We start from the raw sequence: 13974 nt of genomic DNA, 5'->3' as shown, positions 1-13974 counted from the left end.
GCTCAAGGTGAGCTCGTCCCTCAGTCATCTCCGGGAAGGTGTTGGCATTTAATCAGGTTTTAAGGTTCCGGGGAGCTGGATGCCCTTGTGAGGAGCAGAATGAGTGCTCTGCTGCCACTTCTGCAGCTGGTAACCAACGGGATTTAGAGTCTGGAGATAGTGCTGTTACGGCCGCAGCAAGCAAGGTGATGCAGATGACTTTGGTGTCCTTCCCTGCAGCCTTTTGGTTCTGTGGTACAGATGATGAGCTTTTGCAGTATGAGGAGAAACAGTGATACTGTAAACGCTTTCTGATGTACCTTTGTGCTTAGTGTGCTTTTAAAATCTACATCTAAAGCTTAATTTCATATACTTTACATGATGAAAACGTTCTTTGTAATAAAAATAATTAAGCAGTGGAAAGAGTTGCCTGGAGGCTGTGGGGTCTGTGCCCTCAGGGGCATCAAGACATTTACAGTTGACTGGACAAGCCCTTGACCAAACTGGTTTCTTTATTCCTTAATGTGAATTGGTGATGGGAGGGGTATTGGACAAAATGACTTCCAGAGGTCACTTCCAAACTATTGCAAGGACAGGGTCAGTTGGCCTGAAAGGAAGGGAAAATGTTCTGAGAATGAATATTTGCAGTCAGTTGTAATCTACCTGTTAGCACTCTGGGCCTCTCACTGCTGTCAAGCAAATGAGGAAGTAATTAAAATGTACTATATTGATTGCAGAACTAAAATTCATTTTTTCTTTTCTAGAACCTTCCATTCTCTGTGGACAACAAATGGCGATTACTTGCAGTAATGTGTGCATTCTTTGGAAGTGGGTTTGCTGCCCCTTTCTTTATAGTCAGACACCAGCTTCTTAAGAAATGAAGGGGACAGACTGTAATCGCACTAACTGGGTAACTGATTTTGTTTGTTATTCTAGCAGAGTGATCAAAACTGAGCTTGAGAGAACCTAAACTTCATTTACAAGCTTTGTAACTTTTAATACCTCCCAGACCAGTTGCTTACAGTTTGTGGCTTGGAGTTCCCTCTAAACTTAAATGATGAGCAGGCTTAAGTTTGCTCTGCTGGGCTGCGGAACTCATTGATTTGTGAACTTTGCCTGCCCCAAAGCCACACCTCTCTGAGTGCAGCTTCTTGATAGTCTTAAACTGGTTTAACTGGCAGTGGAGTGGTACTAAATTGGATAATAACTATAAAAGAAATACTTTTGAGAAAACAAACCTATACCTCATAAAATGTGTATGGATATCTGGCATATGTGATGTAAACAAAACAGTATGAGAATCTGTGATACTGTAAACGCTTTCTGATATGCCAGTTAAAACTCAAAACAAAATCTCTTTAGTTCCAGTTCGACAATGTCAAAACAACCACAACACCAACATAAAACATTCCTATTTATTTGTAAACTGCACTTAACATAAGATCATTAACAGCAGATGCTGTTAACTGATGCTGATGATATTTTTGAAGACAGAACAAGCCTCAGCCATTGTTCCAGCCTCTGGAAGTATGCTACTTTCATTCGGAAGTCCACTTCTGTTTATCTTAAACTGATACCACTTTGGAAATACCTGATGTTGTTAATTCTCTAATCTGAGAAACAGTATTTTTGAAGAGCAGGGATGACTATGTTAGTTTTTGGAAGGAAATACAGTGATTGCTGGAATGTCAGAATTGGCACAAATTGTAAAGTCACCTGTATAATGCTTTTGCCAACCTGATGGTTTTGTCTCTTTAAACTTAAATAAAGAGGGGACCTGTGCAGTATTGAAGTATTTAGGAATGTACATGTTCATATACGTAAAGGCCTTTACTGCAGAAACTTGTGGTGGATAAATTAAAGCATGTTAAAATTAAAATATATCATCAAGATTAAATTATTCCTATAGCTTGTTCTAGATGCAGAGGTTTAAGAGTCCTTAAACTTGTTAATTCTTCTACATTTTCTTGCAGAGTCGAAGTCTTCTATACGGCAACTTTAAATGGAAAAAAGGATATCTGCAATTGTGTACCATGCTGGAGGTGTCTAAATAAATGTCAAATCTGAAGGTCCCGGGCTGTGTATTTTGTGAAATTCTTGCAGTGCTTTTTACAACTGGTTTACAGTGCAAAGCCTTTCAAATTGCAGTCTATTGACATTAAGTTAAACTCTAGTATTCTAGGGACATGGAAACATCCAGTCTCAAAATTGAAGTTGGGCTTAAAGTAGCTGGCTGAATGTTTAAGTAGTTTTACTAAGCTATGTGGTCTTCTCCGATAGTCTTTGGACTAATCGGAGAATAACTGTTTGGGATAGATTATAGCCTATATACCTGACAATATGGGTATACTGTCACCATAATCCATGCCGCATGTGTTTTCTGTATTTTGGGCTGATTAGTTGAGAACATTTTATTTGACTTTGCTTTTACAAAGTCATTCTGAAGAGCTTGTGTTTACTGTAGCTCCTTCCTGTGCTGCATTACTGTTGCTGTGTGCCCTTCAGATCTCATTAGCCTTCACACTAAGATGATGCAGTAGCCTTGAAAACAAGTACGGCAACAGTAACTACAACATTGAATCTTTGCTGCCAACATTTTCTAGTCAATATCTTACCAAGATGTTGATATTACTTCAAATTAGTAGCTGTTTGGAAAGAATTGATAGCTTTACAGTTGAAGCTGTAGTCTCTACATGCAAAGTCATGCCTAACATTGGGCCTGTGTAGTGGAGATCAATCAAAATATTGAAGAATGCTGTCAGGATACCTCTTCCAAGTGGAGTATATGTTTAAATTAAGAGTCCTGTTGACAGCATGGGTAGAAAGTTGTTTTAATCTCCACTTTCCTTATGGCTACCTCATTGGCTAAATAGTAACTGAAAAGCACTAATGTAACCCAGTAATTGTTACTGTGACTGTAATCATTGAATATCCCAAGTTGGAAGAGACCCATAAGGATCATTGAGTCCAACTCCTGATAATATTAATTATTTATAATAATGTTAAATGGTAACTATTCTGAGTTGCTTTCATTAAGTGATGCTTTCTGGTTTACTTTTTCCCCTGAAACAAGTCCCATCTGTTCCAGTAGTGTATTCAATATAGCTTGCAACATGTCAGCCATTCGACTGGATGATTGCATTTTAATAGTTCAGGTTCTGATGATACAGTTCAAATCTGTACTAATAATAGTGTGTTATCAGATACTACCAGTAGAAGTGTATATAACAGCAATTAAACACCACCTAATATTTGAAGTGATTGAGCTGGGAACAAAAGAAAATGATACTATCTGTTGCCAAATTTATCAGTATACCTAAAAGGAAGCTTTATGAAGCATGGTGATTTTGATTGGAAAAAAATAGCAAAGGCTGCAAAGAAGGGACTGAAGAAAAGTCTCAGAGGAAAGATCCCAAGCAGCTATATAGGATTCGGTAAGAATGCTGTATGGCCACAGCTGAGGTATAGTGAGGTGTAATGGTATATGGTATAGCTTATTTCTTGCTGAGTATGCCCCTGCATCTCAAAAGAGCAACCAGTGTATTTATTTGCATTGGTAACAGAATGATGTGACACCAGGAATCTTGAAAAGTTGACCATGTGTTGGTCGAATGTCAGGACTTCTTACAAGAACTTAGGTGCTACAAAAATAGCCTTTTTATGCAAAAATCAAAAGGGAGCTCCTAAATGACAAAGTAACTTGCTTCCTATTGCAGATGAGGAAGTTGAATGTACTTGTAGCTGGATGATTTCCATGATGAACCTGTTTTTGTCTGTGCAAGGCAAGTTAATAATAGAAGCCTGCTGCAGAATCACACACTTTGTATCTGCAAGAGAAATCTATTCACACCTATCATTGAATCTATTCTTAAGTTAAATAGCTTTTTGTCTTAATTTTCCCCTCAACTCCCAAGTCCTTGATGCATTTGAAGAGATCCAGCGTCTTCTGGGAAAGTTCGTTTTGTGGGCTGGGCAAACCAGTGCCTTTAATCTGCTTAAAACAAGGTCTCCCTTCTTCACCTCCTCAACCAAAGAATCATAGAATGGCTGAGGCTGGAAGGCACCTCTGGAGATGATCTGGTCTAACCCTTTCTTGTAATCTTGTACTGGGGAGCCCAGGCCTGGACACAACACTCCAGGTGAGGCCTCACCAGGGCTGAGTAGAGGGGAAGGATCACCTCCCTTGACCTGCTGGCAACTCTCTTCCTCACGCACCCCAGAATACCAATGGCCTGCTTGGCCATGAGGGCTCATGGTCAGCCTGCTGTCCTCCCGGACTCCCAGGTCCTGCTCTGCAGAGCTGCGCTCCAGCAGGTCAGCCCCCAGCCTGTACTGGTCCTTGGGGTTATTCCTTCCTAGGTGCTGGAACCTGAACTTGCCCTTGTTGAACTTCATGAGGTTCCTCTGCCCAACTCCCCAGCCTGTCCAGGTACCTCTGAATGGCAGCATAGCCCTCTGGGTTATCAGCCACTCCTCACAGCTTTGTGTCATCTGCAAAATTGCTGAGGGTGCACTTGATTCCATCGTCCAGGTTGTTGATGAATGAGTTGAACAGGACTGGACCTGATGCTGACCTGTGGGTGACACTGCTAGCTACAGGCTTCCATCTAGACCCTGCACCACTGACCACAACCCTCTGAGCTCTGCCATCCAGACAGTTCTCAATCCACCGTCCACTCACTAGGTTGCGCTTCCTGAGCTTGCCTATGAGGATGTTATGAGAGACAGTGTCACCGCAGCCTTGCTGCAGTCAAGGTAGACCACATCCACCACTCTCCGCTCATCTACCCAACCAGTCATCCCATCACAGAAGGCTATCAGATTGATTAAGCATGATTTCCCCTTGGTGAATCCATGCTGACTACTACTGATCACCTTTTTATCCTCCACATGCTTGGAGATGACCTTCAGGATGAGCTGTTCCATCACCTTTCCAGGGACAGAGGTGAGGCTGACTAGCCTGTAGTTTCCTGGGTCCTTCTTCTTGCCCTTTTTGAAGGCTGGGGCAACACTGGCTTTCTTCCGGTCCTCAGGCACCTCTCCTGTTCTCCGTGACCTTTCAGAGATGATGGAGAGTGGCCTAGCAATAACATTGGCCAGCTCCCTCAGCATGCATGGTTGCATCCTGGTGGGGCCCATGGATTTGTGGGTGTAAGGATTGCCTAAATGATATCTAGCCTGGTCCTCCTCAGCCAAGGGAAAGTCCCCCCTTCTCCAGACTTCCTCTCTTGTCTATAGGGTCTGAGACTCCGGAGGGCTGGTCTTAGCAGTGAAGACTGAAGCAAAGAAGGGACTCAGCAACTCTGCCTTCTCTGTATCTTTCATCACCAGGGCACCTGAACGGATTTAGCAGTGGGCCCTTGTCTTCCGTTTTCTACTAATGTATTTGAAGAAGCCCTTCTTGTTGTCCTTGCAATCACTCTCCCTTGCAATGGGCCTTGGCCTTCCTGGTCACATCCCTGCATACTCTGACAGTGTCCTGATATTCCTCCCAAGTGGCCTGTCCTTTTTTCCACATGCTGTATAATTCCTTCTTCTGTTTTAGTTTTGCCAGGAGCACCTTGCTCATCCATGCAGGTCTCCTGCCCCCCTTCCTTGCCTTCTTTCTTACAAGAGTATACTGATCTTGAGCTGGGAGGAAGTGAAACTTGAATACTGACCAGCTGTCTTGGACCCCTCTTCCTTCTAGGGCCCCAATCCATGGGATTCTTCCAAGTAGGTCCCTGAAGAGCCCACAGTTTGCTCTCCTGAAGTCCAGTGTTATGATCCTACTTTTTGTCCTGCTTCCTCCTCGTGAGATCCTGAACTCCACCATCTCATGGTCACTGCAGCCAAGGCTGCCCCCAGCCTTCACATCTCCAACCAGCCCTTCATTGTAAGTGTAAGGTCCAGCAGCACACCTCTCCTTGTTGGCTCCTCCACCACCTGTGTCAAGAAGTTATCATCAGTGTTCTGCAGGAACCTCGTGGAGTCTTTGTGCCTAGCTTTGTGGGCTTCCCTGCAGACATGAGGGTGGTTTAAATCCCCCATGAGAACCAGGGCCTGTGACTGAGAAGCTACTTCCAGCTGTCTGTAGAAGGCTCCATCTATCTCCTCCTCCGGATCAGGTGGCCTGTAGCAAACTCCCATAACAGTGTCAGCCATGGTAGCCTGCCCTTTAATCCTTACCCATAAGCTCTCAAGTCACTCTTCATCCACCCCTGTGCAGAGCTTGATGCACTCCAGTTGCCTTCTCACATAAAGTGCAACTCCACCACCTCGCCTTCCTGGCCAGTCTTTCCTAAAAAGCATGTAGCCCTCCATGACAGCATTCCAGTCATGTGAGCTATCCCACCATGTTTCCGTAATTGAGATGAGATCGTAGCCTTGTGACCTCACACAGGTCTCCAGTTCATCCTGTTTATTCCCCATGCTACGAGCATTGCTATACAAGCATTTCAGGGAGGTGATCAACCCTACAGGTTTCCTGGGAGGGGTGGAAGAGGATCCTTTGTATTCATGTCCTGCACTCACTTCCCTGGCTGTATGCACCCACTGGAGGCATCCTGACTTGAGGCGTTTTTTACTATCTACCCCATCCATGTAACTTTCCCCTTCCTTCATCTTTCCCAGTCTAAAGCCCTCCTTACCAGGTTGGCCATCCTGTTAGCAAAGACATGCATGCCCCTCCTAGTGAGGTGGACCCCATCTCTATTCATCAATTCTTGATCTTCAGACAGGGTTCTCTGGTCATAGAAACCAAAACTGTTGACACCAACAGCAGTACATCCAGTCATTAGCTTGGAATATCCAGCTCCTCTTCCTCCCATCCTTCCCCCTCACTGGAAATATTGAGAAAAAAATGACCTGAGCTCCCAGACCCTTGATCACTATGCCCAGAGCTCTGAAGTCCTGATTGATGTTTTTTAATTTACCCTATACTTTTTCTCTTTAAATATTTATTTGATCTGGGTGGATTATTTTTATTATAATTTTAGATAATATTTTTAGTCTTCTTCTGTAATGTATTCTAAAGCTCTAATCTTTTTTTTTTTTTCATAGTAGTGTTACATTGATGGATCATAGTCATTTATGAACAAAAAGGTCTAAGAGGTGCTAGTTAATGAATTTTCAAACTAGGACCCTTTTTCCAACCCTGTTACCAACTTGCAAAAATTACCAATATGAAGCACAGTAGCCATAACCTTACATATCCTGCCATTTTTATATATAATTTGTGTAAGGCATTCCCTGGGGGAATGATATGAGCTTCCACTGTGTTGATGGTTGTTGTCCACTTTCGCATACTTTTACTACTCATGGTGTGCTGGTAAGAATGATACAAAAACTAAGCCACATCATTCCTGCTTTGAATAAGCTGACTAAATCACTTGATAAACTATTGCTTGATAAACCCATGTTCATGTTGTCCCGTTATTAACTGATCTTTCATTTAAGCAGAAAGTTTAGTAAAACTGTAGTCTTTTTAATCTGCTCAGTTAATTTTCTCAAGCTTTCTTGAATGTTAAGTATACTTGCTGATTTTGATCCGTGCAGTTCTCCAGTTTTTAATTTGTATTTTTAATAGAAATCTGCTCGTTGTAAGTTTCAAAATGAGCCGCCATATTCTCCATTCATTGTAAACTCCATTTATTTTTACATGCCTTAAAAGCCATAATTAGTCCCCCTAGATTTGATCTATTTCTCTATATGACTTGCTCGGGCATTTTGCAGTAATTTCCAAGTCCCATCAATTATCAAGTCTGTAAGTTCTCTCTCTGACTTGGCAACTGGTTCCCTTAGGTTTTCAGACCTTTTGCTTCTGTAATAGAAACATTAACAGATCTGTTTTGACCCAAATATTTATACAAACTGAAGCATTCTGCCTTTTACCACAACACATTTTTTACTACCAGATTATGTACAGTCTCGTCACTGTTCAGTAAAGCAAAGTATAAAACACTTCATTTGGTTGCTTGGCTGGAAAATACTGGTTGTCATACAGAGATACAAGGCTCCTATGGTTCCTATCCTTAATATTAGACACCTGACTCTAATTTCACAGAGACAAAATTCCAGATTGTATTTGGTTTTGGTTTGTTTGTTTTCATTTGATTCTTTATTTTCTGCTGTTATATGAATATCTTTGTTTATATTCTAGCTTGATTTTAGGAGCATATTCAGTCCGTAGAACACGCTCCTCCTTGAACCTTCTTTTTTTTTTTTTAACTGCTACTCCTAAAGTGATTCTGGCCTAAATCTTATCCACCCATTCTATGAAAATCAAGTAGGTCTTTGAAATATTTGTACTACTAACCACTCCGTTGCATCTTTCCACTATGTCCTTTCATTCCTAGCTTCACGGGGTAGAAAGCCCCTCCATCACAGCAAAATGCTAGGGCAGACCAAGTGATAACCAATGGAAAAGCTCTCTGTGCTGGGATCAGGAAGCAATGCTGTTAATAACAATAATAATAATAATAATAACCCAAAAATAGTGTTCCATCATGCTCAGTTATACAATAGCTTGAGTATACACATAATGAAATACTTATTTTTAAAAACTTGACTTGTTAGAATATAAAACAAATGAAAGAAATGAGGTGGGAAAATAAAACAGGCTTGATGTTGCAGGCAAAAAGTAGTATGTAAATAGTGCTTTTCTGTCATTAAAATTGTACAGAGGAAACTAGACTGTGGTTAAAGGACATCTGTGTGAATGGTAACATTTTTGGCTTGCTAGATGTGAAAAAAAAATCCTTTGCATTCTCTGATTATTTTTTTTTCAATTTTCTTGTCATAATTTTCCATTTCACAAAGTCTATTTTGGCTCAAACTCAGGAATTTCACTTTTGTTTCCAGAGATGTTCACACTTCGGCATTTTAATGATGTTAGTTACCAGTAGTCTTAAAAACTGCTTGAACTTAAATGCAAGAAGATACAATTTAGATGTCTTCATATTTTAATACTTGGAGTCTTTCCAGCTTGAAGGTCTTTCTGGCGTACTCTGGAACATTACTTTTTCTCATTCCCATAAACATAGCTGAATTTTCATAAAGTCTTTATAACAAGTGCTCTGCAGCTGCCAAATCAAGCATTTAGATGGGGAGAGGAAGTGTTTCAGAGGTCAGAAATGTTTAGAGGTAGAAAATAGTGAAAACAGCTACAGGATAGTGAAGCAATCTCCCAAATATATTTGCCTGATGAGTTTATATTATCTATCTCAGAGGTGTATAGAGGTAGCCGATTCTTAATATGATAGCAGATGAAATTCAGTTTTGACAACTGGACAGTGATAATGAAGTAATTTAAAGTCCTTGTGGTGGTGATGTATTGTGAAAGAGTCATGATTACTCAAGCATGAAAACATCTGTTGTGTACAGTGGTAATCAAAAAGGCAAGGACGGTGTAAAGCTCTTACAAAGAAAGGGATGATAAACATAATTGCAGGTATCCCAGTGATATTGTATGTGTAAGCGGCGTGCCATTTCTTGAACACCATGTGGAATGTTCTTATTCTACCCAGATATTGTTTGACGGGGAAAAAAAAAATCTAATAGTTTCAGACATGGAAAGGTTCCAAGCTGAAGGAGGATAAAACTATTAGAGCTCTTTAGTTTAGCAAAAGATGTTAGGAAAATGATATCTTCTCTAACTCATCCACATCTTAAAAATATTACTATTTCCAATAAGGAGAATTCACAGCTCACAGCTCCAAGGCGTGATTTCCATGGAGGGTAAGGGACAAAAAGATTTTGTTTGTTTATTTGGAGGGCAGAGCAGATAGAGCATCAACTTACTGCTACATCAGTAAGCAATACACTTACGTACGGTAAGGAAATTTAGTATTGAATGGGAGGGAGGAATGAAGGACTTGTGTTCAGTTATATAAAACAGGGTAAATATTTTTATATGGTAAAAAAATATATATATATATATTGGTTTTCCAGTTCAAATCTTCCTGGATTTCCTATTCAGCAATTAACCTCACAACATATCTTTTTCAGATCCAATTTTCAGAGAAGAATGGGCATTAGATAAAGAACAGGCCTGACAGCCTGTCTAGGCCTGTCAGTTTGACCTCAGTGCCGGGGAAGCTCATGGAGCAGATTATCTTGAGGGTCATCACGCGGCACTTGCAGGGCAAGCAGGCGATCAGGCCCAGTCAGCATGGGTTTATGAAAGGCAGGTCCTGCTTGACGAACCTGATCTCCTTCTATGACCAAGTGACGCGCTTGGTGGATGAGGGAAAGGCTGTGGACGTGGTCTACCTTGACCTCAGTAAGGCTTTTGACACCGTTCCTCACAACATTCTCCTCGAGAAACTGGCTGCTCGGGGCTTGGACTGGCGTACGCTTCGCTGGGTTAGAAACTGGCTGGATGGCCGGGCCCAGAGAGTTGTGGTGAATGGAGTCAAATCTGGTTGGAGGCCGGTCACTAGTGGAGTCCCCCAGGGCTCGGTACTGGGGCCAGTCCTCTTTAATATCTTTATTGATGATCTGGATGAGGGCGTCCAGTGCACCCTCAGTAAGTTTGCAGACGACACCAAGCTAAGTGCGTGTGTCGATCTGCTCGAGGGCAGGAAGGCTCTGCAGGAGGATCTGGATAGGCTGGAGCGATGGGCTGAGGTCAACTGCATGAAGTTCAACAAGGCCAAGTGCCGGGTCCTGCACCTGGGGCGCAACAACCCCAAGCAGAGCTACAGGCTGGGAGATGAGTGGCTGGAAAGCTGCCTGGCCGAGAAGGACCTGGGAGTATTGGTGGATAGTCGGCTGAATATGAGCCAGCAGTGTGCTCAGGTGGCCAAGAAGGCCAACAGCATCCTGGCCTGTATAAGAAGCAGTGTGGCCAGCAGGTCGAGGGAAGTGATTGTGCCCCTGTACTCGGCTCTGGTGAGGCCGCACCTCGAGTACTGTGTTCAGTTTTGGGCCCCTCGCTACAGGAAGGACATGGACGTGCTCGAGCGAGTCCAGAGAAGGGCGACCAAGCTGGTGAGGGGTCTGGAGAACAAGTCTTACGAGGAGCGGCTGAGGGAGCTGGGCTTGTTCAGCCTGGAGAAGAGGAGGCTCAGGGGCGACCTCATCGCTCTCTACAGTTACCTGAAAGGAGGCTGTAGAGAGGTGGGGGTTGGTCTATTCTCCCACGTGCCTAGTGACAGGACGAGGGGGAATGGGCTAAAGTTGCGACAGGGGAGTTTTAGGTTGGATGTTAGGAAGAACTTCTTTACCGAAAGGGTTATTAAGCATTGGAACGGGCTGCCCAGGGAGGTGGTGGAGTCACCATCCCTGGAGGTCTTTAAAAGACGTTTAGATGTAGAGCTTAGGGATATGGTTTAGTGGAGTACTTAGTGTTAGGTCGGAGGTTGGACTCGATGATCTTGAGGTCTCTTCCAACCTAGAGAAATCTGTGAATCTGTGAACAGATTAGATTAGATAAAGAACAGTAATTCCAAGTTGTGTTCATCTATGCCTGAAAGAACCTGGTATTAGCTTACGTTGGAGATAGGATACTGGATTTGATGACCTACACACTTGAACCATTGTGCACAACCCTTACATAGTAGATCTGCATATAAGTACAAGAGAAATCTAGGCTAAGGCTACTTTTTCTTGCTCTAAAATTTACAATTTGAACTTTTAAGATACTGACAGCCATTTGAAGTGATACATTACCCTATATAATAATTGGAGCATGAATTACAAAGCAGTGATCTTTTAACTACCAATTAGATAGTTAAGTAAAAAATCAAAATCTTTTCTAATTTAAGTTGCTATTCCTTTCCTTTCCTTTCTTTTTTTTTTTTCCTTTTTTTTTCTTCCTTTTTATTTTTCCTTTTTTTTTTTTCCACTCCTCTGGTCACAAAAAGTTTATTTAGGTTACTGAGGTTAACGTAGGAAACTGAAACAATTTTGAGGTACATAAAGAGATTGCGCTTGAGGAAGAAAATATGGAAGTAGAGATGTGGTTGTCATGACAACCAAATTAGCAGCCGTTCTTGTTGAACATAAGCAGTGGATGAGCGCTCGGACAGTATTGTACTGGCCAACACATGAAAATTATTTTTGTTCTTCAAAGATAAAGGTCATGTATACAATGTATTTCATTGTCTTGGCTGGCTTCCAGAGTCTCAATGTAGTGATATCATTGGATATTATTTAAAAAAATAACTACAACTAAGAAGAAAAGAGAGAGAAAGAGAGAAAGAAAGAGAGAGAGAGAGAGAGAGAAAGAGAGAAAGAGGAAGGGAAGGGAAGGGAAGGGAAGGGAAGGGAAGGGAAGGGAAGGGAAGGGAAGGGAAGGGAAGGGAAGGGAAGGGAAGGGAAGGGAAGGGAAGGGGAAAGAGTGAAAGAGCAAGAGAGAAAGAGAGAAAGAGCAAGAGAGAGAGAGAGAAAGAGCAAGACAGCAAGAGAGAGAGAGAGAGAGAAAGAAAGAAAGAAAGAAAAAGAAAGAAAGAAAGAAAGAAAGAGAAAATTAATTTTGTTGCTACCATCTAAAGGCAATGATTTTTTTTTCAATTTCATGAAAAAAAAATACAGTTATAGAAGGGTCAAATAATTCACCGAGTCATAAAAGAGCTGGGATATAATGCAGCCTGTCCAGTGCTATAGAGATATTCCTGCCTGTTCCCACCTCATCGGGACATGTTAAATAGCCATAAGTACTACATGTGATCATGATTTTCATGTGTCAAAATATTTAGAGTGGGGCAAAACAGCTTAATTCTCTACATTGAAATTGCAGTGGATATCAAAGGAACATGATAACACAATTTATTTTTATAGACATTGTAATTATGCCTCCAATTACCACTAAAAGACATAGGTAGAAAAATGTGAAGACTGCAGGTTTAGTGGGCATATGGTTTTGGAAACACAGACTTCAGGGTAGCATTTACTAGTTTACAGCAGATCTGGAATGTATTTCTGAAGTGACAGTGAGCGTAGGATTCTCTCTGCAGATGGGAATGCATGCAATTAATCATTGTTCCAATTAAATAAAACATAAAGGTAGAATTGCCCCTCCTCTGTGGTATCCGTAGGTTTTATCAGAGCCAGCTGTGCTAATGGCCTGTTCCTGCAAACTGTGAATGTCAGCCTATGACCAATTTCCTAACCCAAGACTGTTTGCTCTGATTATAGCAAGAAGATAAATGTTAGTCGCTGTCTAGGATGATATGTTCAGTAAGTTTGACTTGCATTTAAATGAGTTTAAAATAATAGTATTTGCTGGAATTAATGTGATCCACTGCTCCATTTTCTCTTGCAACATCCCATGAATAATATTAATTTTTTTTCCGTGGTTGTACCACCTTTTTCATTAGCTATGTAGAGCATGCAGCTCTTTGAAAAATGTCGGTGTATAAATAGCGTTGCTGAGAACCTAATTAAACCTCTAAGAGCCAGCAACAAAATGTGGAAATGTACCTTGCATGTACATTGCCAATGAAAAAAAAAAGAAAAACTTGTAAAAATTGTGATCGGTGGTGGAAGCGGAGGAGAGGGGGGGAAGAGTGTGATTTGAGGTTTTGTTTCTTTTTTCCACAATTTTGACTGCAATCAGAATTGCTCAAGGGTTCTTTAGACTAAGCTTAGCTGAAAAAGTGCTCCATAATTCTGGACTAAATATACTTTTGTAACTACAAAAGGAAAGATTTCATCCTTTGGGAAGGAAAAGCCAGTAGCCGCTAGCCTGCTGCATAATTCAGCACTGATATTTGCCTAAATTGGGCTTTGCAGCTAACCAAAACTATTATATCTTGCCTGAAGCAGCGGCAGGATAGGAGAAGAAAATAAGCAAACATATATATGCAGTTCATTAATATGAATGAGCAATTCTTTTTGCATGTGTTCACGAGCCATCCAGATAATTGAAAGTGAAAGCTAAAGATCTGTCTCGCTAAAGAAGATCCATCTCTTTAAGTCGTTGTCTGTCGGAGCTATTTTCTGACAGCCTCAAACACTGCTGCTTCAGATTTAGGGACAGCTAATTGGAAACTTTTCCCGGAGACATGCTCG

General features: G+C 41.5%; 1 long non-coding RNA gene across 1 annotated transcript; it reads left to right on the top strand.

Annotated features, from left to right (window-relative positions):
• The first annotated feature begins 849 nt into the window (after positions 1-849).
• Positions 850-12231, top strand: LOC310889573. The gene is made up of 3 exons (XR_014576627.1): positions 850-889; positions 1953-10007; positions 11382-12231. It is a non-coding gene; the product is annotated as an uncharacterized lncRNA (long non-coding RNA).
• Positions 12232-13974: the final 1743 nt, after the last annotated feature.

Source organism: Anser anser (genome assembly GCF_964211835.1).
Source record: "Anser anser genome assembly, chromosome: Z".
Lineage (NCBI taxonomy): Eukaryota > Metazoa > Chordata > Aves > Anseriformes > Anatidae > Anser > Anser anser.
This window is presented reverse-complemented; position numbering and strand designations above follow the sequence as displayed.